The following is a 22,644-nucleotide window of genomic DNA, read 5'->3' as shown; positions in this document are numbered from 1 at the left end:
ATGCACTCACGTACACCTTCACCCTAGAGAGAAGTTCTAACACAATAGTGAAGTTCCACCAGGAAATTCCGCATAACGCAGTTTATTCTACTTACAAAATAGCCCTTGTACATGCAGTCTGCCATTACCACAGGTGTATAACATCCAGCCTCTAGCCATGCAGTCTGCCATTACCACAGGTGTATAACATCCAGCCTCTAGCCATGCAGTCAGCCATTACCACACTTGCATAACATCCAGCCTCCAGCCATGCAGTCTACCATTACCATAGGTGTCTAACATCCAGCATCTAGCCATGCAGTCTGTCATTACGTATAGATAAAGAATTTTTTTAATTTTTTTTGGTGAATGGCCTCAGGGAAGAAACTATTTCTAGGTAGATTGCTGAGTTAGATTATCTCCTATTCTCTCCCTGAAATCACAAGTCCAGCAGCATTCTCTCCCTACACTAAGCACAGCAGAGTGACGGGCAGCGCTACATGACTCCAGCTTATATAGAGCCTGGGTCACATGCTGCTCTGGCCAATCACAGCCATGCCATTAATAGGCATGGCTGTGATGGCCTGTTGGGGCAAGTAGTATGACGCTTGTTGATTGGCTGCTGTGCAGCCTTTTTATAAGCGCCAAGAAAGCGCCGAACACCGAACCCGAACTTTTACGGAAATGTTCCGTTTCGGGCCTGGGGTCCAAAAATGCTAAAGTTCGGTACGAACCTGAACTTTACAGTTCGGGTTCGCTCAACCCTAGGGGTAATCTGTATGTATTTTTTTTTTTCTATTGGTGTGGTATGTTACCACAGTAAGCTGAAAAACCTTTTCTTTATCTATACGTAATGACGGACTGCATGGCTAGATGCTGGATGTTATACACCTATGGTTATGGTAGACTGCATGGCTGGAGGCTGGATGTTATACAAGTGTGGTAATGGCAGACTGCATGTCCGGCGCTGGAAGTTATACACCTGTGGTAATGGCTGACTGCATGGCTAGAGGCTGGATGTTATACACCTGTGGTAATGGCAGACTGCATGTCCGGCGCTGGAAGTTATACACCTGTGGTAATGGCTGACTGCATGGCTAGAGGCTGGATGTTATACACCTGTGGTAATGGCAGACTGCATGTACAAGGGCTGTATGTTATAAACCTGTGGTAATTGCAGACTGCATGGCTAGAGGCTGGATGTTATACAAGTGTGGTAATGGCTGACTGCATGTACAGGAGCTGGATGTTATACACCTGTGGTAATGGCAGACTGCATAGCTATAGGCTGGATGTTATACACCCAAGGCCGCCATCAGGGGGGTAAAGCCGATACCCCAGTAAGGGGCCCGGACCCCAGGGGGGCCCGGCCGGTCCCGAGCCATATATATTTTTTTGTGTCAGTGTGTTAACTTTAACCCCTTAAGGACTCGGCCATATTTCACCTTCTGGACTTGGCCATTTTTTGCAAATCTGACCAGTGTCACTTTAAGTGCTGATATCTTTAAAACGCATTGACTTATCCAGGCCATTCTGAGATTGTTATTTCAGCACATATTGTACTTCATGACACTGGTAAAATGAAGGTAAAAAAATAAAAAATTCATTTTTATTTATAAAAAAAATACCAAATTTACAAATAAATTGTAAAAAATTGCAAATTTCCAAGTTTTAATTTCTCTACTTCTATAATATATAGTAATACCTCCAAAAATAGTTATTACTTTACATTCCCCATATGTCTACTTCATGTTTGGATCATTTTGGGAATGATATTTTATTTTTTGGGGATGTTACAAGGCTTAGAAGTTTAGAAGCAAATCTTAAAATTTTTCAGAAATTTTCAAAAACCCAATTTTTAAGGACCAGTTCAGGTCTGAAGTCACTTTGCGAGGCTTACATAATAGAAACCACCCAAAAATGACCCCATTCTATAAACTACACCCCTCAAGGTATTCAAAACTGATTTTACAAACTTTGTTAACCCTTTAGGTGTTCCACAAGAATTAATGGAAAATAGAGATACAATTTAAAAATTTCCCTTTTTTGGCAGATTTTCCATTTTAATAATTCTAATTCCAGTTACAAAGGAAGGGTTAACAATCAAACCAAACTCAATATTTATGCCCCTGATTCTGTAATTTGCAGAAACACCCCATATGTGGTCGTAAACTACTGTACGGGCACACGGCAGGGCGCAGAAGGAAAGGAATGCCATACGGTTTTTGAAAGGCAGATTTTGCTGGACTGGTTTGTTTGACACCATGTCCCATTTGAAGCCCCCCTGATGCAGCCCTAGAGTAGAAATTCCCTAAAAGTGACCCCATCTAAGAAACTACACCCCTCAAGGTATTCAAAACTGATTTTACAAACGTCGTTAACCCTTTAGGTGTACCACAATAATTAATGTAAAATAGAGATACAATTTCAAACTTTCACTTTTTTGGCAGATTTTCCATTTTAATATTATTTTTTACTTTTACAAAGCAAGGGTTAACAGCCAAACAAAACTCAATATTTATGGCCCTGATTCTGTAGTTTACATATGTGGCATATGTGGTCATAAACTACTGTACAGGCACACGGCAGGGCGCAGAAGGAAAGGAATGCCATACGGATTTTGGAAGGCAGATTTTGCTGGACTGTTTTTTTTGACACCATGTCCCATTTGAAGCCCCCCTGATGCACCCCTAGAGTATAAACTCCATAAAAGTGAACCCATCTAAAAAACTACACCCCTCAAGGTATTCAAAACAGATTATACAAACGTCGTTGACCCTTTAGGTGTTCTACAAGAGTTATTGGTAAATGGAGATGAATATTCAGAATTTCAATTTTTGGGCAAATTTTCCATTTTAATCCATTTTTCCCAGTAACAAAGCAAGGGTTAACAGCCAAACAAAACTCAGTATTTATGGCCCTGATTCTGTAGTTTACAGAAACACCCCATATGTGGTCGTAAACTGCTTTACGGGCACACAGCAGGGCGCAGAAGGAATGGAATGCCATACGGTTTTTGGAAGGCAAATTTTGCTGGACTGTTTTTTTTGACACAATGTCCCATTTGAAGCCCCCCTAATGCACCCCTTGAGTAGAAACTCCAAAAAAGTGGCCCCATTTTAAAAACTACGGGATAGGGTGGCAGTATTGTTGGTACTAGTTTAGGGTACATATGATTTTTGGTTGCTTTATATTACACTTTTTGTGAGGCAAGGTAACAAGAAATAGCTGTTTTGGCACCGTTTTTAATTTTCGTTATTTACAACATTCGTCTGACAGGTTAGATCATGTGATATTTTTATAGATCAGGTTGTCACGGATGCTGCGATACCTAATATGTATACTTTTTTTTATTTATGTAAGTTTTACACAATGATTTCATTTTTGAAGCAAAAAAAATCATGTTTTAGTGTTTCCATAGTCTGAGAGCCATAATTTTTTCAGTTTTTGGGCGATTACCTTGGGTAGGGCATGATTTTTGCGAGATGAGATGACGGTTTTATTGGCACTATTTTGGGGTGCGTGTGACTTTTTGATCGCTTGCTATTACACTTTTTGTGATGTAAGGTGACAAAAAATGGCCTATTAAGCACAGTTTTTATTTAAATTTTTTTACGGTGTTCATCTGAGGGGTTAGATCATGTGATATTTTTATAGAGCCGGTCGATACGAATGCGGCGATACCAAATATGTATACTTTTTTTTATTTATGTAAGTTTTACACAATAACAGCTTTTTTAAAACAAAAAAAATGATGTTTTAGTGTCTCCATATTCTGAGCCAAAGTTTTTTTATTTTTTGGGCGATTGTCTCAGGTAGGGGCTCATTTTCTGCGGGATGAGGTGATGGTTAGATTGGTACTATTTTATTGTGCAAACGCCTTTTTGATCGCTTGCTGTTGTACTTTTTGTGATGTTAGGTGACAAAAAAATGGTTTATTTAGCACAGTTTTTATTTTTTATTTTTTACGGTGTTCATCTGAGGGGTTAGGTCATGTGATATGTTTATAGAGCCGTCGATATGGACGCGGCGATACCTAATATGTATATTTTTTTCCCCTCTATTTTTTACCAGTTTTTTTTTTACTTTATTTGGGGAAAATGACGTTTTTGTTTATTTTTACTTGAAACTTTTAATTTTTTGGGGGGAAAACTTTTTTTTCCACTTTTTTTGTCCCACTTTGGGACTTGAACTTTTGGGGGTCTAATCCTTTACAATGCATTCCAATACTTCTGTATTGGAATGCATTGGCTGTATGAGTAATACTGTGTGCATTACTCATACAGCTTCTGGCCTGTGAGATCCAGAGGGCTGGATCTCACAGGTTCGTAACCAGAAGGCAGCGCAGATGCCATCGGGTCCCCCCCACAGCCCCATGGGGACCCGATGACACCACCGCCACCGCCGCACCAGGTAAAAGCCACAAACCGCAGGTCTGAATTGACCTGCGGTTTGCGGCGATTGCCGACACGGGGGGGTCACGGGACCCCCCCGCGCATTTAGCCGAGGTGCCTGCTCAATGATTTGAGCAGGCACCTTGTTCCGATCACCGCCGGGCGGCGGTGATCGGAACAACACATGACGTACCGGTACGTCATGGATCCTTAACCCCTTACGGACACATGACGTACCGGTACGGCATGTTTCCCGAGTCCTTAAGGACACATGACGTACCGGTACGTCATGGCTCTTAAACGCGATTGCGGCGCCGCGGGGGTTAATCGGAACAGGATGACCGCTGAAATCCTTCAGCGTGCATCCTGTAACAACGCTGGGGGGGGGTCATTTGACCCCCCGTATTGGCGATCGCAGAAAACCGCAGGTCAATTCAGACCTGCGGTTTGCTGCGTTTCCGGTTTATTCGGGTCTCCAGTGACCCGATGAAATGGAAAAAGAGTGCGATCGGTGGCGTGATTACACACCACCAATCGCAGTACGAAGATTTGGAGAGGCGGTGCTGGCCCTGGTGCTGAACACTGCTGTCCAGGGTGCTAATTGGTGCATGGGAGAGAGGCGCGAGATTTAAACTTCCTGCGCTCCTCTCTCCCCTCCTCTTCCTGTTCTGCACGAGCACCCTGCAGCACCGTCCTCACCTCGCTCCTGAGTTTCCCCTAATCGGCATCCATCACCCTCCTGCACCCATCGCTCTCCAGGTAGGTTAGGGTCAGTGAGGGAGAGGCACCGTTAGGCAGGGATAGAAGGGAAAAGTTAGTTAGGAAAATAAAAGCGCTTTTATCCGGGCCTCTGTGTTATCGATTGCTTCAGGGAGTATCACACTTCCATGGAGTACTACATTTTTATAATCCCCAACAGTCCCCTGGAGAACATAAAAAACTATGGCTCTCAGACTTTGGAGACACGGAAACAATTTTTTTTTCCCAAAAATATTAGTTTTAGTGCAGGCATCCTCAAACTGCGGCCCTCCAGATGTTGTAAAACTATAACTCCCAGCATGCCCAGACAACCTACAGCCATCAGCAGGGCATGGAGGGAATTGTAGTTTTACAACATCTGGAGGGCCGCAGTTTTAGGATGCCTGCTTATTGTTTCCAAAGTCTGAGAGCCATACATATTGGGCATCGCCGCATCCGTAAAAATCTTCTCTATAAAAATAACATTTAACCTAACCCCCCCCCCCCCCCGGATGAACAGCGTAAAAAAAAAAAAAAAAATTGTAAATAAATGCAATTTTTTGTCACCTAACATCACAAAAAGTGTAATAGCGAGCGATCAAAATGTCATATGCACCCGAAATTAGTGCCAATAAAACCACCATCTCATCCCGCAAAAAATGAGCCCCTACATTAGATAGTCGCCCAACTAAAAAAAAATATATTTTTCTCCCAGGCTATGGAGATACTAAAATAATTTTTTGGGGTTCCTAAAATGATAATATAGTGTAAAATCTAAATAAATTCTAAAATGTAGACATATTAGGTATCGCCGCGTCCGTAAGAATCTTCCCTATAAAAATAACATTTGACCAAACCCTTCGGATGAACAGCGTTAAAAATATAAAATAAAAACGGTGCCAAAACACCCATTTTGGGCAAAATTTCCATTTGAATCCTTTTTTTCCGGTAATAAAGCAAAACAAAACTAAATATTTATTGCCCTGATTCTGTAGTTTGCAGAAACACCCCATATGTGGTCGTAAATGGCTATATAGCCACAAGGCAGGGCATAGAATGAAGGGAAATCCATATGGTTTCTGGAAGGCAGATTTTGATGGACTGTTTTTTTTGACACCATGTCCCATTAGAAGCCCCCCCTGATTTAGCCTAGACTAGAAACTCCAAAAAAGTGACCCCATATAAGAAACTACAAGGTATTCAAAAGTTACTTTACAAACTTTGTTAACCCTTTCGGTGTTCCACAAAACTAAATAGCGAATGTAGAAACAATTTAAGAATTTAAATTGTTTGTTACCTTGCCTCAAAAAAGTGTAATATAGAGCAATCAAAAATCATATTTACCCCTAAAATAGTCCCAAAACAACAACCACCTTATCCCGTAGTTTCCTAGAAGGGGTCACTTTTATGGAGTTTCTACTCTAGGGGTGCAAGGGGGGGCTTGAAATGGGACATGATATAAACAAAACCAGTCCTGCAAAATCTGCCTTGCAAAAAACATATAGCGTTCCCCTCCTTCTATGTCCTCCTGTTTGGCTAAACAGTAGTTTACGACCACATATGGGGTGTTTCTGCAAACTACAGAATCAGGGCAACCCATATTGAGTTTTGTTTGGCAGTTAACCCTTGTTTTTTTCCTGGAAAAAACTGATTATATTGGAAAAAAAAAATCTAAATTCTTAAATTTTATGTCCATTTGCCATGAAGTCTTGTGGAAGACTTAAAGGGTTAACAAAGTTTGTAAAAACATTTTTGAATACCTTGAGGGGTGTAGTTTCTAGAATGGGGTCATTTTTTAATGGTTTATATTATGTAAGCCTCACAAAGTGACTTCAAACCTGAACTGGTCCATAAAAAGTGGGATTTGGAAAATTTCTGAAAGATTTCAAAATTTGCTTCTAAACTTCTAAGCCTTGTAACATCCCCAAAAAATAAAATATCATTCCCAAAATGATAGAAACATGAAGTAGACATATGGGGAATGTAAAGTCATCACAATTTTTGGGGGTATTACTATGTATTACAGAAGTAGAGAAACTGAAACTTTGAAATTTGCTAATTTTTCAAAAATTTTGGTAAATTTAGTATTTTTTTATGGAAAAAAATTTCTTTTTTGACCCAATTTTAGCAGTGTCATGAAGTAGAATATGTGACGAAAAAACAATTTTAGAACGGCCTGTGTAAGTCAAAGCGTTTTAAAGTTATCAGCACTTAAAGTGACACTGGTCAGATTTGCAAAAAATGGCCAAGTCCTTAAGGTGAAATAGGGCTGTTGTAACGGTCACGTCCACACACACACAGGGGGAAGGGTAGTGACCACTGCGCTCCACCCTCACCCCTGGCCCTGCCTACTTGCCTCACGAGTCCTGATGACAGGGGACAACTGGACGACAGTCCCTAACTTAGGATATGTGCAGGGAAGACAGACAAGACAAAATACGGAACATGAACGGACCGGGTCAGAACCAAGAGAGCTACGCAGTACAACGGATTAAGCAAAGAATGGTCAGGAGAAGCCGGGGTCAAATACCAGGAGAGTAGCGAAGTACAAGAGGAGTCCTAAGAGAGTAGTCAGGTGGGAGCCGAGGTCACAATACCAGGATGTATGCGCAGTACAGGAGGAGCAGGCAGAGGATCGTCAGGGAACAGGATCAGGTAAATATTCAGTAGTCCAACAAATAGCCAGGAACCTAGAAATTAACAGGCAACCTGTGGCCAGCAGGCTGCCTGTATTTATAGTGGGGAGTGAGGGTCATGTGACGTGGCCAGCGTCACATGACCGACAGGCCAACCAGTCGAGCACCGAGTGATCAGCTCGGCACTCGAGGCAGACTAGGAGCAGGGAGCCACCCAGTCAGCAAAGCCGCCCTGGGAATGAGGTCAAGCACAAATCCTCATTCCCAAAGCTAAGCAACAGGTCTGCGGGCGATGGGGGACCGAGTGCACCTTCGGAACCCCGTGACAGTACCCCCCCTTTTACGAGGGGCCACCGGACCCAAGACTTCAGGCGATGGCTTTTCAGGTGTTCTAAATGAAATTTACGAACAAGTCTAAGAGCATGAACCTCCCTAGCAGGTACCCAAGATCTCTCTTCAGGTCCATACCCCTTCCAGTGAATCAGGTACTGCAAGGCATTACGCACCTTCCTGACATCCACTATTTTAGACACCACATACTCGACAGAATCATTAACAAGAACCGGCGGAGGCGAGGCTTTTGATGGTACTACCGGTTCAAAATATTTTTTAAGCAGAGATTTATGGAACACATTATGAATGTGGAATGACTCGGGCAGCTCCAACCTAAAAGATACCGGGTTAATCACCTCCGTGATCTTATATGGTCCAATAAAACGAGGAGCAAATTTACTAGAAGCTACCTTGAGAGATAGATTCTTGGAGGACAACCATACTTTATCCCCAACCTGAAAGTTCACCCCCCTTGAACTTCTCCTATCGGCCTTGAGTTTTTAAGAACTTTGAGCCTTTTCTAGGTTCGATTGAACCCGGGCCCAAACTGTGCACAGTTCGGAGGAGAGTTTATCAGCTTCAGGGTTAGAGGAGGAGACGGACGACCCAGAATGAAAACGGGGATAAAAACCATGGTTGCAAAAGAAAGGGTAGACCCCAGCAGAAGAATTGACACGGTTATTCAGAGCAAATTCAGCCAACGGAAGGAATTTGACCCATAATTGCTGGTCATCAGCAACATACAACCTCAGGAATTGTTCCACAGACTGATTGAGGCGTTTCAGTCTGCCCATTACTCTCAGGATGGTAGGCGGAAGAAAAAGACAACGAAATTTTACATCTTTGACAGAAGGCCCTCCAGAATTTGGACACAAACTGCACACCCATGCCATGTAAACGAACAATCTCTCTCACAAAAATAGACGCCAGGGTTTTAGCATTCGGAAGTTTAGACGGGAATGAAATGAACCATCTTGCTAAACCTATCGACCACTACCCAAACCACAGTCTTACCCTCCGCCAGCGGTAGGTCAGTTATAAAGTCCATCGAGATATGGGACCAGGGTCTACTGGGAATGGGTAGGGGTCGTAGGTTACCAGCAGGACGAGTCCTAGGTGTCTTAGACCTGGCACAAACCTCACAGGCTGACACGTAGGACTTAACATCCCTGGTCAGAGTGGGCCACCAATAAGATCTAGAAACCAGATCCTTAGTGCCCTCAACACCCGGATGTCCGCAAAAGGCAGAATCGTGACACTCCACCAACAGCTGGAGACGAAATTGTACGGGAACAAACAACTTATCTGTTGGGGTGGATGCCGGTGCCAGATGTTGTTCAGCCTTAATGCGAGCCGAGATATCCTGGGTTAGAGCCGCTAAGAAGATGTTTTCTGGTAGGATGGATTCAGGCGGCGTCTCAGTGGGTTGAAAAGCATGGAAGCTCCGAGATAATGCGTCTGCCTTCACATTTTTACTTCCCGGCCTGAACGTAATGGAGAAATCAAAACGGGTAAAAAACAGAGCCCATCGGGCTTGTCGGGGATTCAACCTCTTAGCGGACTCGAGAAACATTAGGTTTTTATGGTCAGTGACAACAGTTACTCGATGCCTTGCCCCCTCCAAAAAATGTCTCCACTCCTCAAATGCCCATTTAATGGCCAACAGCTCCCTATTCCCTATGTCGTAGTTTCTCTCCGTGGGAGAGAATTTCCTAGAGAAGAAGGCACACGGTCTCAGGTTAGTGAGGCTAGCAGGACCTTGTGAAAGGACTGCTCCTGCGCCGTCCTCGGACGCATCCACCTCCACAATAAAGGGTCTCTCCTGATCAGGCTGGATCAGAATGGGAGCGCTACTAAATGCCTTTTTTAATGTTTCAAATGAAGAAATGGCCTTGGTAGACCAATTCTCCAAATCCGCTCCTTTCTTAGTAAGGTCGGTCAATGGCTTAGCAATTACAGAAAAATTCATGATAAATTTACGGTAGTAATTAGCGAAACCCAAAAACCGTTGTAAAGCCTTTAAGGATGAAGGCCTTACCCATTCCTTAATTGCTAAAACCTTACCAGGATCCATCTTAAAGGCGTGAGGAGTCAAAACATGCCCTAGAAACAGTATCTCCTGTACACAAAAGACACATTTCTCTTGCTTAGCGGATAGCTGGTTCTCCCTCAACACCTCTAATACTTGTTTGACATGGGACACATGAGATTCGAAATCAGGAGAGAATATCAAAATGTCGTCAAGATAGACAATAATAAATTTACCTAAGAACTCCCTAAGAATATCGTTCATTAAGTTTTGGAACACAGCTGGGGCATTGCTGAGTCCAAAAGGCATCACCTGATATTCAAAGTGTCCTATCGGAGTATTGAACGCTGTCTTCCATTCGTCTCCCTCCTTGATTCGGATTAGATTGTATGCCCCTTTCAGGTCAATCTTGGAAAACCAGGTTGCCCCCAAAACCTGGTTAAATAAATCCGGAATCAATGGGAGAGAGTATCTATTTTGGACAGTGATTTTATTTAATCTCCGGTAATCAATACAAGGCCTAAGACCACCATCCTTCTTTTTAACAAAGAAAAACCCTGCTCCCATAGGAGAGACTGAAGGTCTAATATGCCCTTTAGCAAGGCTCTCCTTAATATAATCTTCCATAGCCTTGCGTTCGGGCCCTGAAAGATTATAAATTTGACCTTTAGGAAATTCGGCACCCTCAATTAGCTCTATGGCGCAATCATAAGGTCTATGGGGGGTAGAACCTCTGGAGTAAGGGATGAGAACACATCAGAATATTCCTTAATAACAGAGGGTAATGTATCAGACCTTACTGAAACCCCAGCCTGGACCACGGACAAGCATGAGTCACACTTAGGTCCCCATTTCACCAACTCTCCTTTGGACCAATCAATTGTGGGGTTATGTAAACGGAGCCAAGGCAACCCTAGTACCACCTCAACCGGTAGGTTCTCCAGGACTAGAAGAGAACATCTCTCAGAGTGGCACACACCCACGGACAGATAAATTTCAGAGGTACATGACCTCACCGTACCACCAATCAGGGGAGTAGCATCAATAGCCATGACATGGATAGGTGTAGGTAACGCAAACATTGGAATACCCAATTTACAAGCAAACTCAAAGTCAATAAAGCTGGCCGCTGAACCGGAGTCAATAAAGGCCTTACCCGGCCACTTATTAACCCCCAGAGAAATTGTTATGGGTACCAAAAGCTTACCTTTAGAAAAATCAGGGTGTACCTGGTCTTTAGGTTGTCTTGCCTTAGAAGACTTGTCAGAGAGGTCCCTCTTAGGACACTTGTTGATCCAATGGCCAGGATCTCCACAGTAGAAGCACTCTCCGCGTCTGCGACGAAGATTACCCTGGGTCATACCAACCTGCATGGGTTCCTCGGTGGAGACCTCAGTGTTGTCCCTGGAAAAGGCCTCTGGCTGGACCACCATCTGAGAACAGAACTGTCGTTCTTGTCGTCTCTCTCTAACTCGTCTGTCAAGTCGGACAACTATGGTCATCATCTCCTCTAAGGTCTCAGGAATTTGGTAATTGACCAATAGATCTTTTAAATTATCAGATAGACCAGACCTAAACTGACTCTTCAGGGCTGGTTCATTCCATCCTGAGGGGACACACCACCGTCTGAATTGGGTGCAATACTCCTCCGCAGGGAGATGGCCCTGAACCAGTGCCCTAAGAGCTGTCTCGGCTACCAGGGCCCAGTCTGGTTCGTCATAGAGGGTACCCAGGGCCTGAAAAAACCCCTCCACAGAAGTTAGACAACTGGCCCCAGGAGGTAACGAAAATGCCCAGTCCTGGGGATCACCCTGTAGTAGAGAAATGATAATCCCCACGCGTTGGCTCTCGGGACCGGAGGACACGGGGCGCAAACGGAAGTAGAGTTTGCAATTCTCCTTAAAGGAGAGAAACCTCTTCCGGTCTCCAGAAAGGGGTTTTGGGAGCTCGATCTGGGGTTCAAAATATGGACTGGAGGACAGAGGAGTGGAAGAACCTTGCCCTAACTCACAAGAACGGAGTTTCTCTCCTAGCTCCTGCACCCTCTGTGTCAAGTTAGAGACATGGTCAGTCAGGGTAGTAAGAGGATTCATGATACAGTGGTTATTGTGCCTGTTAATCTGTAACGGTCACGTCCACACACACACAGGGGGAAGGGTAGTGACCACTGCGCTCCACCCTCACCCCTGGCCCTGTCTACTTGCTTCACGAGTCCTGATGACAGGGGACAACTGGACGGCAGTCCCTAACTTAGGATATGTGCAGGTAAGACAGACAAGACAAAATACGGAACATGAACGGACCGGGTCAGAACCAAGAGAGCTATGCAGTACAACGGATTAAGCAAAGAATGGTCAGGAGAAGCCGGGGTCAAATACCAGGAGAGTAGCGAAGCACAAGAGGAGTCCTAAGAGAGTAGTCAGGTGGGAGCCGAGGTCACAATACCAGGATGTATGCACAGTACAGGAGGAGCAGGCAGAGGATCGTCAGGGAACAGAATCAGGTAAATATTCAGTAGTGCAACAAATAGCCAGGAACCTAGAAATTACCAGGCAACCTGTGTGGCCAGCAGGCTGCCTGTATTTATAGTGGGGAGTGAGGGTCATGTGACGTGGCCAGCGTCACATGACCGACAGGCCAACCAGTCGAGCACCGAGTGATCAGCTCGGCACTCAAGGCAGACTAGTAGCAGGGAGCCACCCAGTCAGCAAAGCCGCCCTGGGAATGAGGTCAAGCACAAATCCTCATTCCCAAAGCTAAGCAACAGGTCTGCGGGCGATGGGGGACCGAGTGCACCTTCGGAACCCCGTGACAGCTGTGTCCTTAAGGGGTTAAGGACTCGGGAACAATGCCATACCGATACGTCATGGGTCCCTAAGGGGTTAAAATCAGTGCTCATCTCTTTACTATCTTACACTGACTCTGGTAACAAGCAGTGCGGGCGGCGCTCTCTCATTGACGTCACGCGCCTGCTCCTCCCACTAGGCGGCGCAGGCGCGTGACGTCAGTGAGTGAGCGCTGCCGCCGCACTGCCTGTTACTGGAGGGAGCTGAATGTAAGGTAGACTAGAGTCTAGTTGTCTGCAAGTATTGATAGGTGCATGTGCATCATTTATGTGGTTTTTGCCACTGTCCGGTTGTTGTATAATTCAGCCCTACAGTAAGTCCTGGGGTATCTGACAAACACGAGCCACAGTTAGGGCTTGGGAAAGGAGACCGCTATAAGCGAAGTCCAGTTCTGCAGTGTTGTGCACAACAAGTGTCATTACAGATTAGAGGCATGGGCTTGGTAAGCATATTGTCTCTATTCATGGCAAAAGACCCCATCACAGTGCCATCCACAGATCCCCCTCCATAACATTGTCATCCACAGATCCCCCTCCATAACAGTGCCATCCACAGATCCCCCTCCATAACAGTGCCATCCACAGATCCCCCTCCATAACGGTGCCATCCACAGATCCCCCTCCATAACAGTGCCATCCACAGATCCCCCTCCATAACGGTGTCATCCACAGATTCCCCCATAACAGTGACTGGAGCAGACCTGCTGATAAACACTCCTAGGCCACCACCACCACCACCAGTCAAGGTAAAAACTTACAGTTGTCAATAGAGTTGAGCAAACACCTGGCTGTTCGGGTTCGAGAAGTTCGGCCGAACTTCCCGGAAATGTTCGGGTTCGGGATCCGAACTCGACCCGAACTTCGCCCCCGAACCCGAACCCCATTGAAGTCAATGGGGACCCGAACTTTTCGGCACTAAAAAGGCTGTAAAATAGCCCAGGAAAGGGCTAGAGGGCTGCAAAAGGCAGCAAAATGTATGTAAATCCCTGCAAAAAAATGTGGATAGGGAAATGAATTAAAATAAAAATAAAATAAATTAAAATTAACCAATATCAATTGGAGAGAGGTCTCATGGCAGAGAATCAGGCTTCATGTCATAGCAGAGAATCAGGCTTCACGTCACACACAACTGGAACAGGCCATTGTCAGATATTTAGGCCCCGGCACCCAAACAGAGGAGAGAGGTCCCATAGCAGAGAATCAGGCTTCATGGCATAGCAGAGAATCAGGCTTCATGTCATAGCATAGAATCAGGCTTCACGTCATAGCAGAGAATCAGGCTTCATGTCACCCACCACTGGAACAGGCCACTGTCAGATATTTTTAGGCCCCGGCACCCAGACAGAGGAGAGAGGTCCCATAACAGAGAATCAGGCTTCATGGCATAGCAGAGAATCAGGCTTTACGTCACCCACCACTGGAACAGCCATTGTCAGATATTTAGGCCCCGACACCCAGACAGAGGAGAGAGGTCCCATAGCAGAGAATCAGGCTTCATGGCATAGCTGAAAATCAGGCTTCACGTCACCCACCACTGGAACAGGGCACTGTCAGATATTTTTAGGCCCCGGCACCCAGACAGAGGAGGGAGGTCCCATAGCAGAGAATCAGGCTTCATGTCATAGCAGAGAATCAGGCTTCAAGTCATAGCAGAGAATCAGGCTTCATGTCAGAGCAGAGAATTTCATGATTTTCCTATTCCATGACGTAAAGTCATGATTTTATGAAGGACACGGAGGCGAGTATTGCTATCTCTTTCTTTTACTGAAAATCACAGCAGCAAAGAGAAAAAACATTAAATACAGAAAAAACCATGGCAACAAGACCACCCCCTAGCCCCAGTGTATATATATTGTGTCTTCCACTGGGTTTCTCCTCTTTCTTTGTGCACTGTCAGCATCCGACTTAAATCTTCCTGGTGCTACAGCAAACTGGAACAACCGGAACTTCCACGGTAACTTTTCCTAACCGGAACAATAAATTTGATAACGAGGAAAATGGACCTCGGCATCGAGAAGACGGAATATGCTCCCCAAGGCTTGACGTCTTCAACCTAAGGAGAAATGTTGGATAAAACGTATTGAGAACTTAGACAGGGGTCACCAAAATGCATATACAAAACTGTCACTGTTAAACAGAAAACACAATGTAACAGAGGCAATATACAGCATATCAACAAAATTACTGACAAAGCAGGGAGGGCAGCAAAAGGGTGGGCAATACTCGCCTCCGTGTCCTTCATAAAATCATGACTTTACGTCATGGAATAGGAAAATCATGAAATTTTATATCAGGACACGGAGGCTCCTATTGCAAGTTTAAAGTTGGGCCACCACAGAAGAAAAAGCATGAGATGGTGGCCGAAAATAAAATTCCCGGAAGGTGGACACCCTAGACCAATCTGCCAACTTCATAACATCCTCCAACCGGGCTCCCGAAACTGTCATGGAAGTGACAGACGCGCTCCGCATCGAATGCGCGGTCAAAATAGAAACATCAATCCCAGATAAGGACAAGATCCATTTAACCCACCGAGAAAGCGTAACGCTGGTCACGGGGAGAAAAGGCCTGCGGAACGAAATGAACAGATGAGGTGAAGTAGAAGAACGCAAACTACTTGTGCGAGATTCGTACTCCTGCAGACACGCCACTGGACACAACTGCGGAGAAGAGGGGAACAACGGAAAAGATACTGAACGAATGTTGGTTTTCGTACGCCGGGAGATGTTGAATGTAACTCCCTCCGGAGTAAACGAGCGGGCATCATGGTCTAATGCCCGAACATCTGACACTCTTTTGCAAGAAATTAGGCAAAATAAAGTGACCAGTTTTGCAGACAACTGTCGTAACGACAATTGTCCATTAGATGGCCAGTTAATGAAAAATTGTAGGACAATAGATACGTCCCAAGTCGTAGAAAAACGAGGTCTCGGAGGACGGGAGAGACGAGAGCCTCGGAGTAATCTACGAACCAGAGGGTGTTGTCCAGCTGGGCACCCATCAAACCCACCATGCCTGGAAGAGATTGCAGACCTGTAAAGGTTGATAGTGCGGTACGCCTTGCCCTCGTCGAACAAAGACGACAGGAAAGACAGTATAGCAGTTACAGGGGCCTCAAAGGGATCCATGTCCCGAGGGCGACACCAACGAGACCAGGAATCCCAGGCTGCTCGATAGGCTCGTCTGGTCCCGGGGGCCCATGCACTCTCCAGTAAGAACCTAGTCGTCTCCGAAACTCCTGAGACGTCCCAGGGACCCCCGATACCCTGCAGGCGAGGAGATGCAAGACTCCTTCCAGAAGCAACGGGTGAAGCTGACCCGCTGGCCCTCCGAGAAGATAAGGATGAGCGGGCAAGAGGACCGGCTCGTCGACGAGTAGTTCCAACAGATGGGGAAACCAAGACTGGGATCTCCAAAACGGAAGGATCAGAACCACTTCGGCAGATTGAAGTCGCACCTGTAGGAGAACCCTCGGGATCAGAGCGAAAGGTGGGAACGCATACATGACGGGATCCGACCACTGCTGGAGAAAAGCGTCGACCGCTTCCGCCTCCGGGTCTGGTCGCCAACTGAAAAATCTGGGTAGCTGCGCATTCAATCTCGATGCGAAGAGGTCGATGGAGAAAGGACCCCATCGAGATGAAACGGCAGAGAATATTGTGATATCTAACTTCCAGTCGCTGGAGTCGGACATGAAACGTGAACTCCAGTCTGCCGGAATATTGTGGAGGCCCGGAAGATATTCCGCGACCACCATGATGTCCCTGGTCAAACAATGATTCCAAAAATCCTTCGCAAGGTGCGTCAGAACGGAGGAGCGCGTGCCGCCCATGCAATTGACGTACCGAACCGCCGACACATTGTCCATCCGGAGCCTGACACAGGCTCTGACTGTGCCATTGACGAAGCTGCGTATCGCCAAGGATCCCGCTAGAAGCTCCAGGGAATTGATGTGAAGACGAGATTCGTCCTGAGACCAAGGGCGCCATTGCAATGCGCTCCCCAGCCGTGAAGACTGGCATCTGACTCGATAATGAGGTGTGGCTGGGGACCGAAGATAGCCCTGCCATTCCATACTGAAAGATTGTGAATCCACCACTCCAACTCGTGTCTGGTCTCCACGTCTAAGGATAGGGAATCAGCATAAGACGCTCCTGCACGCAGGTGCGCGATCTTGAGGCGTTGCAACGCCCGGTAATGAAGGGGTGCCGGAAAAATAGCCTGAATGGACGAGGCCAAGAGACCGATTATCCGTGCTAAGTGTCTCAGAGACACCTGAGGCAAAGTCAGGGAATGTCTCAGCTCCTTCCGTATAGCCCGGACCTTCGACTGGGGAAGGCTGAGAGTCTGAGCGATAGAATCTATGGTGAAACCCAAAAACTCCATGGAAGTGGAGGGGGTCAGGCAAGATTTTTCCTGGTTGATGATAAACCCCAGGCTGGAAATGAGTGCCGTGGACATCGCTAGATGCTCCTGGAGCTCGGACCGACTTTAGGCCATGAACAGGATGTCGTCCAGGTAGATAATTAATCGCACCCCCCGGCTGCGAAGCCAAGTGACTACCGGACGCATCAGTTTGGTGAAACACCACGGTGCGGAAGAGAGGCCGAATGGGAGGCAAGTGAACCTCCAAATTTGATCGTTCCATAGAAAACGGAGTAAATCCCTGGAATTGGGAGCCACCGGGACCGTCAGGTAAGCATCCTTCAGGTCTATTTTGGCCATCCAATCTCCTGGGAGGAGCATGTCCCTCAGGAGATGTATGCCCTCCATTTTGAAGTGGCGATATTGGACAAACGTGTTTAACACTTTTAAATTGATGACAGGGCGCATCTGGCCTCCTTTCTTCTGAACTAAGAAGATGTTGCTGATCACGCCTACATGATCCGTGGGGGCTAGTTCTATCGCCCCTTTTTGGTATAGATCTGCTAATTCCCTGTGGACGAGTACGTGCGCCGGGCCGGACAACCTCATGGGATGTGGAGGAGGAAGACCCACCGGATTGGTTACGAGATCTATCTCGAAACCGCAGATCGTGGATAACACCCATGGGTCGGAGGAGACCCTTGTCCACGCATGGGAAAAGAAACGGAGTCTGCCCCCTATGCAAGTGACCGAAGAAGGTAGAGGAAGATGGTGTCTTACCATATGGCCTCCTGGCGCTAGGATGTCCTCGGAATCCCCTGGATCGTCCTGGACCGCCTCGTGATGGGAAGAAAGTCGGCTGGTGGCGTGGTTCCTGCAATGATGGCCGATAAGCAAAGGAGCCTCTACCCGAACCACGGGCATGGAAGGAGGACCGGCCGGACAGACGGCCCCTGGAACTGCCGGCCCTGGCGGAAAAACGGTTCGGAAAGACCTTCCGCATGGATGACTGTGCCTTATCAAGTGCTGTGAAGGCACCTACGTATTTCCCTAACTCCTTAATAAAGGAGTCCCCAAATAGGAGCCCTTGGGCATCCTTGCCAGCTTCAGAGAGCGACAAGTTGGACAGTTTGGGATCAATTTTCATCAATATCGCCTTCCGCCTTTCTATGGCGAGCGATGTATTGGCGCTACCAGTGAGACAGATGGCCCTTTGGACCCAGCCACTAAGCTCCTCAGGGTCCACCTGTGTACCGATTCGGCCAAGTCAAAAATTTTTGCCAGGGGCCCCGTGATGTCTAAGATTTTGTCTTGACATGCCCTGAGGGCGGAGTCTAGACCCTTACGGGGATTGAATCCCGTTTTTGTCAAAAACTGGACCATCTTCGGGTCCACCACCGGAGTTTTGCAAACTTTTTGCGGAATAAGAGGCCGAGGGCATTCTGCCCGTAATTTACTACGGGCGTCCTTGTTGAGAGGCTTACGTATCATGGCCTCCATATACTGCGCCACATGTGTGGCTGGGAGCCATTCTGAGGAGCGGGGGTGATGTAAAGAGTCAGGGTCAAACATCGGCTCCCCAGCCGGATCCATAAGGGAAACGGCGGATCCAGACGCTACTACTGGGCAAGCGCTCACAGGCGGTAAACTTGGGGACGGGTCGCCCCTAAAAGTCTGGTCTACCTCAATATCAATCAACTCCTCCTCTGAGCCATGCAGAGAGTGTGACTGCGCCTCCTCCTCGGACTCTCTATCGGAGTCTGACTCTGGTTCGGGCTGTGACCGCGCCGACTTCCATCCTCGCGCTCGTTCTGCCTGTCGCGGACAGGCTCTCTTACGCAATCCAAGCGCGTTATCATTTGATGGGACAAAGCCATCAGTCAGATGGGTTCTGGAGGCAGAAGGGACTGGTAGCGGTGCTGGCCTTACATCCTGGTGCGCGGTATGAGGTTGGGCCACCAGGACTTGGGAAATAGAGTGCGTGAGGACGGAGGACATAGAGCCCATAGCCGTCATAATGGCATTCGTTATGGATTGCTGTAAAGCAAGGGCTTGTGCTTCTGGTGTAGTGGGCACCATAGCCCTAACATGGGCTGGGGATGTCTGGTTCATGGACGCAGGGTCCAGTAATGTAATTGCAGAGGGGGATGCAGTATTTGAGGGCTGGTGAGACATGATCCCTAACCTTGGAGTAAGTCACCCCACAGAGAAGCTAAGCTAGACAGACAAAGAATGGCCAGATAGATTCACATAAACAAACTCCTACCCGAATAATGGGGCACAGTAGGGAACAAAAACGGACAAACCGGATAAAATAGCTAGAAATCTGCGGCAACAGTGATAGCACAGCCGAAAGACTGCAGGGCCGGCGGAGACTGGGTATAACTGCCGCGATAACCCACGAGAAGCGGGAAGCAAGGGGGCGTGGTTATCCGGGGAGGAGAGAAGAAAAGGCGCCGGAATGAAAAGACCGCATCGCCACCCCGAGATCTCTCGAGATCTCGAGCAAGACGGCAGGGAAGGACAACTAAACGCCCAAAATGGCGCCCGCGAAGAAGAAGGAGGAGCGTGGTTCCCCAGGAGAAAGGAACAGGTAAGATTAGTAGAAAAAGGAGGGGGGGAACACCCCACAGGGAACAGATGCAGCGCCGATACTACTCCAGAGACCGGAGATAAAAGGAGCCCTTGGGCCGGAACCGGAAGGGTTAAGAGACACAGAGCACAGAACTGAGGGAAAAAACCTCACTATGCCGCAGGCAAGAACTCTAAATATATATAGCAATATAAATATAAACCTGTATAAAACAAGAGATCGCCCCAAGAGGAATCCCCAAAGCTAAGGGGATTACAAAAGGGGCGCATAACAGCTGCTATGATAGGAGTCAAAAATCAGTGTACTTATCTTATGGCAGCAGCAAAGAAAGAGGAGGAACCCAGTGGAAGACACAATATATATACACTGGGGCTAGGGGGTGGTCTTGTTGCCATGGTTTTTTCTGTATTTAATGTTTTTTCTCTTTGCTGCTGTGATTTTCAGTAAAAGAAAGAGATAGCAATAGGAGCCTCCGTGTCCTGATATAAAATCAGGCTTCACGTCACCCACCACTGGAACAGGCCATTGTCAGATATTTAGGCCCCAGCACCCAGACAGAGGAGAGAGGTCCCATAGCAGAGAATCAGGCTTCATGGCATAGCAGAGAATCAGGCTTCAAGTCATAGCAGAGAATCAGGCTTCAATTCATAGCAGAGAATCAGGCTTCATGTCATAGCAGAGAATCAGGCTTAACGTCACCCAACACTGGAACAGGCCATTGTCAGATATTTTTAGGCCCCGGCACCCAGACAGAGGAGAGAGGTCCCATAGCAGAGATTCAGGATTCATGTCATAGCAGAGAATCAGGCTTCATGTCACCCACCACTGGAACAGGCCACTGTCAGATATTTAGGCCCCGGAACCCAGACAAAGGAGAGAGGTCCCATAGCAGAGAATTAGGCTTCATGGCATAGCAGAGAATCAGGCTTCAAGTCATAGCAGAGAATCAGGCTTCATGTCACCCAACACTGGAACAGGCCATTGTCAGATATTTTTAGGCCCCGGCACCCAGACAGAGGAGAGAGGTCCCATAGCAGAGATTCAGGCTTCATGTCATAGCAGAGAATCAGGCTTCATGTCACCCACCACTGGAACAGGCCACTGTCAGATATTTAGGCCCCGGCACCCAGACAGAGGAGAGAGGTCCCATAGCAGAGAATCAGGCTTCATGGCATAGCCGAGAATCAGGCTTCAAGTCATAGCAGAGAATCAGGCTTCATGTCACCCAACACTGGAACAGGCCATTGTCAGATATTTTTAGGCCCCGGCACGCAGACAGAGGAGAGAGGTCCCATAGCAGAGATTCAGGCTTCATGTCATAGCAGAGAATCAGTCTTCACGTCACCCACCACTGGAACAGGCCACTGTCAGATATTTTTAGGCCCCGGCACACAGACAGAGGAGAGGTTCATTCAACTTTGGGTTGCCCCGCAATATAATGGTAAAATGAAAATTTAAAAAGGATTGAATGAGGAAGTGCCCTGGAGTAGAATAATATATTGTTAAGGGGAGGTAGTTAATTTCTAATCTGCACAAGGGATGGACAGGTCCTGTGGGATCCATGCTTGGTTCATTTTTATGAACGTCAGCTTGTCCACATTGGCTGTAGACAGGCGGCTGCGTTTGTCTGTAATGACGCCCCCTGCAGTGCTGAATACACGTTCAGACAAAACACTGGCCGCCGGGCAGGCCAGCACCTCCAAGGCATAAAAGGCTAGCTCTGGCCACGTGGACAATTTGGAGACCCAGAAGTTGAATGGGGTCGAACCATCAGTCAGTACGTGGAGGGGTGTGCACACGTACTGTTCCACCATGCTAGTGAAATATTGCCTCCTGCTTACACGTTCCGTATCAGGTGGTGGTGCAGTTAGCTGTGGCGTGGTGACAAAACTTTTCCACATCTCTGCTATGCTAACCCTGCCCTCAGAGGAGCTGGCCGTGACACAGCTGCGTTGGCGACCTCTTGCTCCTCCTCTGCCTTCGCCTTGGGCTTCCACTTGTTCCCCTGTGACATTTGGGAATGCTCTCAGTAGCGCGTCTACCAATGTTCGCTTGTACTCGCGCATCTTCCTATCACGCTCCAGTGCAGGAAGTAAGGTGGGCACATTGTCTTTGTACCGGGGATCCAGCAGGGTGGCAACCCAGTAGTCCGCAAACGTTAAAATGTGGGCAACTCTGCTGTCGTTGCGCAGGCACTGCAGCAAGTAGTCGCTCATGTGTGCCAGGCTGCCCAGAGGTAAGGACAAGCTGTCCTCTGTGGGAGGCGTATCGTCATCGTCCTGCGTTTCCCCCCAGCCACGCACCAGTGATGGGCCCGAGCTGTGTTGGGTGCCACCCCGCTGTGAACATGCTTCATCCTCATCCTCCTCCACCGTCTCCTCATCCTCGTCCTCCTCGTCCTTCAGTAGTGGGCCCTGGCTGGCCACATTTGTACCTGGCCTCTGCTGTTGCAAAAAAACTCCCTATGAGTCACTTCGAAGAAACTGGCCTGAAAGTGCTAAAAATGACCCCTCTTCCTCCTCTTCCTCCTGGGCCACCTCCTCTTCCATCATCGCCCTAAGTGTTTTCTCAAGAAGACATAGAAGTGGTATTGTAACGCTGATAACGGCGTCATCGCCACTGGCCATGTTGGTGGAGTACTCGAAACAGCGCAACAGGGCACACAGGTCTCGCATGGAGGCCCAGTCATTGGTGGTGAAGTGGTGCTGTTCCGCAGTGCGACTGACCCGTGC

This window comes from Bufo bufo, chromosome 3 (genome assembly GCF_905171765.1).
Source record: "Bufo bufo chromosome 3, aBufBuf1.1, whole genome shotgun sequence".
Classification (NCBI taxonomy): Eukaryota; Metazoa; Chordata; class Amphibia; order Anura; family Bufonidae; genus Bufo; species Bufo bufo.
This window is presented reverse-complemented; position numbering follows the sequence as displayed.